The following is a 5,071-nucleotide window of genomic DNA, read 5'->3' as shown; positions in this document are numbered from 1 at the left end:
TGAAGGCCTGAAATCAAAAAGAAAACTTTTGAAGAGGACACCTCCTCAGAATCCTTTCTAAACCAGCTTTTCCTACAGGTCACTGAGAGTAAACTAAACCAAGCCCCTTTTAGAAGTGCATCTGGATCCATCCTATGAACTTCTGCTGAGCACCCAGAAAAATCAGGACTGTGCAATGACAAGTTTTGTTAAAGGAAAACTGCTTTGTCCATCTGTTGCATTTCAACTTCCTGTTTGAAAGCAGATCAGAAACAAACACTAACAATTAATACCAAATACTTCTTCTAGGCCCCAGTTCAGGAAGGCATGTCAATGCACTTTTCTAAGCAGGTGCCATTAATTCCAACTGGTCACTAGCTCAGGCTTCAAGTTATACAAATACTGAGATTCTTTGTCCTAAGCCCAAACATTGCAAATCACTGAAGCCTGTAGGCATTTCTATTGACTTTGTTTGGATTTCTGTACTTAAGTCTTTTCTTGGACCAGGGCTCTAGCAAGGTCACAAATGAAGATGTTTTGTTGTTTTTTTGTTAATCAATCCACACCTGAACATGTCTGAGTCACAAACTGGTCAGTTCCTGCTCTCTAAACAAAAACTCTGGTGGTGTGATGAGACCCAACTACTGAATCCCATGGGTTGCTAAATAAACTGGGTCTGGGTTACCTGACACTGTTTTCATGTCTGGGTTACCTATATTCATTGCCTGGTTTACACACTGTGTCTGATATCCTTATTTTGGTCACCAGGACTCAGCAGTAGGATCTTGGAACCCTTGTCCGAGCCAGCCAAAGCTCAGAAATTGGGTTTAGCAAAGCAATTTCTTACACACCTTCTGTGCTTTACTTTGAAAGAGGATAAGAGTTGCAACTCTATGAAGAACAAGCTCCTCATCATCATCCTCATCACTCTGGACACCCACACTGCAGCCCCCATATTTATCAGTCTCTAGTTTTGACCCAAGCTTTTCAGGGGAGGGAAAGCCCCTCATACTGCCACACGTGGTCTTCTCTTCCTAGTGATCAAACGGCCCTTTTGGCTTGAAGAGCAGCTGCCTTTGAGCCAGTCTCTGCCATCAGTAAGCAAAGCAGAGAGCTGTAGCTGTCTTGTCCATATGCTTAACTCAAGGGATTCCAGCCCTCTTATCCCTGGACAGATTTCTTGGAAAGAGAGTGTATTCAAGATTAGTGAATTTACTGACCACTAATCCAGAACCTCAGCTAGTAAGGGTCCTCCACACTGATGGCCCACTGCAGGCTCTCTAGGAGATGGTACACCACCTCTATAAGAGCACTCACCTTTCATAGTAAATGGGCTTTCAATGACACATGAACATCTTAACAAAAGATCCAGTTAGAAGCAAAATGGCATTCGCAAAACAGGATTGCCCCTGCCTTATTCTTTCCACTTACCTCCCCTGGTCTTACAACTGGTTGCCCTGTGCTACCCAGAGAGAAATGACAGTTTTCTTTTCTCTGTGCCTCAGATCGCAGACTTTCATCTTCAAGACACTTCTCAGCCAGTGATGTTCCTAGGTCCCTTAGGCCATCCCCAGTTTGAGCAATGAATGCTTCTTGTAGTTCCTCAAGAGGCTCTATTTTCATGGAAATGACTCGTAAATGATCAGGCACCAAGACTGCAGCAATGAGTACATGTTTGATTCTAACATGAGGGATTATTTTCACAGGCAGCTCCTCCATCTCTGTTGGGGTCTCATTTGCACTTGAACCTGGGATTGCCTCTTCAGAGCTCCCTGTCTTAGGTTCTGCACTAACAGACACTTGGGAGAGAACTTCGTCAGCAATTCTGTCTGGGTTCATTGCACTTTGGCTCAATGTTTGTGGACTGTCACTAACAAACTGTAAAAGGGGGCAATCAGAGAGTGCCTCAATTATTACAGTAGCCACTTCTTGAGGAAAAAGTGCACTGATACCTGTTACATCACCATGAAGGCTTTGATCAGATCCAGATTTTTGTAAAATATTCCTGGAAACAGAAAGAACAACTCAATTAACTGCTTCTTTGTGTTCTGGATGTAGAGGTTGTTCTTCATCTGTGGTTGCCACAAGGCTGATTTTATGTTTGCACAGTCCTTGTTCTGTGGCCTGTTTAAGATTCTTAGCATTTCATTCACTTTGACTCTTGATAAACATCTTCTGTACTTTGGGCTTCTGCCATAAGTTGAACTTAAGACTTTTGACAGGAATCTACTTAATATTTCTTCCACAAATGGCACAGGTACCACAGGAATATGTGGGTTTAAAGTTGGTTTTGGGATCTTCTTTATCATGCCAAGATAAGTAGAGTTTTTCAACAATCCTAACACCTTCTGTTGTTGAAGATGAAGTAGGCAATGTCTCCTCCTCTGAACTGGCTTGAAATTCAGGTTTGGCAACTTTTTTTTGCTATTGAAGTGGCTATCCTATGAGCTAAAATATGTTTCCTATTTGTTAGGTCTCTGAAAACAAAAATGTAAAAATCAGTATGGTCTACAGTGCTTGTACAAGCTGGATGGAATAGGTCTCCCATAGCTTAGCTGTCTTCAGTGTGTAAAACTTCTCTTTCACTGATATGTTCATTCATGTTCATCTGATGTTTTGACAGGAGTACCTGCAAAGCATGTCGTATTTTTCTAGTTGCATCGTTCAGTAACAAAGTCTTTTCTGCCTCCAAATCTGCAATGGTAAAAAAGGGAAGAAAATGTTGACAAAAGACTTGCTGCTAGTTTTTCTATGATGAGAGGAACTATTTGGCTAAAATCTGATGATAAACTGCTTGGATTATCTGAAGGCTCAGTAATGTCTCCTAATGTATTTTTAATAACATTGTCAACTTCAGCACAGTGGTGAAGTGGTAATTCACCAGAAAGAGTTCTGCCATGTATTCCCAGAAATCTCTTGAAAGACCAAGTCACAAAGAGCTTCAGAAATAATCATGCACCCACTTACACAATTCTGCATGTTGAATTTAGACTGAAACTGTGTCAAAAGCTTTTTATAGACCAAATCAGCAATTGTTTGAATCATATCATCCTCCGTGGCATGCGGATGTTCAATATGGTGGCTAAAAGAGTTCTCATCTTCAGAGATCTTTGCCATAACTTTACTGATTACCTTCATGTGAATTAAGTCAAATTCTGCAAGTTCTGTTTTCTTTTCTGTAGAGGAAGATGTGCTGGTGGTGGCATGGAAAATGTTAGATAAAAGCTTGCTGATTATATCTTCCAAAAATCTGTGGCATACCCCCAGAGTAGATGGTGTGGGACTTTGGCATTGGGTGTTGCTTTTGCTAGCATCTTCGAAAAGCTTCTCATCAATTTCCCCAGGTTGTAGAGATATATGCAGAGCTGAAGAGGATGCTTTTGCTAAGGGGTCTTCCTGTTGGTAATCAGTAATTTCTCTCCTTATCAAAACACCTACGCGCTCTGGTGACACACTCTTGTTACTTTTCATGTCTGCATAAACTGAGACTTTGGAAGCATTTTCTTGCAGAAGATCAGATAAACTGGAGTGAATAATTTTGGCCGTCAATGTGTCTATGTCAGGGGAGAGACCCTGATCTTCTGAAGGCTGCAGGTCTGTGGATTGACATATGGAAAGCTCATTTAGCACTGAATCAACTACATCTGTGCTGATACATGAAGGATCACTTCCAGGGATTACGCTGTCCTGAGCATGTAGGTTTTGTGAAGGAACCAATTTGCTCATTAATTCATCACAAATTTCTTTCAAAAACCATCAGCATAAATACTGGTTGGTGACTGCAAGGGCTGAGGCTAAATTGCGTATGTCGGCAGGGGCTTGCTGCAAGCTCCCTGCGCTGCCTTATGTGGTACTTCCTCTTCGGGAAATTTCTTTCTGGGTGATGAAAAGAAGGGCTTTCTTGCAAGCTGCCTGCCAATCTGGGGTAGAGTTACTCTGAAGCAGACTGTCTTTGGCTTGGTTAGTGTGTCCAGAGGGGATGTAGATGGTTGGAGCCCCAGAGCAGTAACTCAGTTTCCTGATGTCCCCTGATGTGGGTTGTACAAGCTCAGGGACCTGAAGCTGCCTTGGCATTTGCCCTTCCCTTTGTACTTGTTCCTCAGAGTCTCTTCCCTGGACATTGATCAGTGAAAAGAATTTTCTGACCATGCCTGTTTTAGGGTGATATTGTTTCAAGTCAGAAAAAATATGTTCCCTAATAAGATGGTTTTGTAATTTGCCATCTTTTCTTGCTGATTCATATTTAAAGTAAGTTTGGCTATGAGGAAACTTCTCAGCTTTGATAGTCTGCGTGGGATGCTCAAGCAGAGCTCCCGTGCATATGCTCTCCCTGCACAAACTAGAAATATTGTCAGCCTGATGAGAAGCTACCACTGCTGGTTCAGCCTCTGAAAGTCTTTCTTCCCAAAACTCTCCACCCAGAGACAGTGGCCTGCTGCTTGCTGGAGACGGGCCAGGTGACTGTTGAGAAAACAGTGGGGTTAGTTTCCCTCTACTCCCCCTCTTCTCACATCCTGGTGATCTGTTGGGTGGTCTCTTTTTACTGCGAAAACAAACTTTTTGGCATTGGCCTCCTCATCTCTCACGTCTCTCTCAGCTATTTTTCTCTCTTCATATTGTATTATTGCTGGATATATGATGTCTGTTACCTCAGCCACAAACCATGTCATTATATTTGTATTTTCATCATTTATTTCTTTGGTCTTGTTTTTCTGTAGCAGGAACAAATGACAAAGGACAATAAATGTGTTAATTAATTCCTTCATTCTCCCTTCTGTACATGGCAACAGCTGTCTACTGGGTGCAATTCAAGCTTTTAGGATAAACAATAACAGCCCCCCATGGAAAGTGACATGTATCATCAGAGCCTTTTGGATAGGGTGGGATATAAATCTAACAGAATAAATACAGGAAATAAAGAAACAGCCAGTTCAGGAAAGGTCAGTGAAGGACAAACTAAGATAAGCATTGCTTCTCCTTGAGTTTGTTTCTGAAGGGCTGGCATGCAGTCTGAAGACTGTGGAAGAAAATTCTGACCATCTTGAAGCCCAGAGGAGGTTTGTCCCCAATTTCAGCAGGGCCAGGATTCCCC

At 42.1% G+C, this 5,071-nt stretch overlaps 1 pseudogene; it reads right to left on the bottom strand.

Annotated features, from left to right (window-relative positions):
• Nucleotides 1-1,416: 1,416 nt before the first annotated feature.
• Nucleotides 1,417-4,554, bottom strand: LOC112548986 (annotated as a pseudogene).
• Nucleotides 4,555-5,071: the final 517 nt, after the last annotated feature.

The sequence above is a fragment of the Alligator sinensis genome, unplaced genomic scaffold, assembly GCF_000455745.1.
Source record: "Alligator sinensis unplaced genomic scaffold, ASM45574v1 scaffold2090_1, whole genome shotgun sequence".
NCBI lineage: Eukaryota > Metazoa > Chordata > Crocodylia > Alligatoridae > Alligator > Alligator sinensis.
This window is presented reverse-complemented; position numbering and strand designations above follow the sequence as displayed.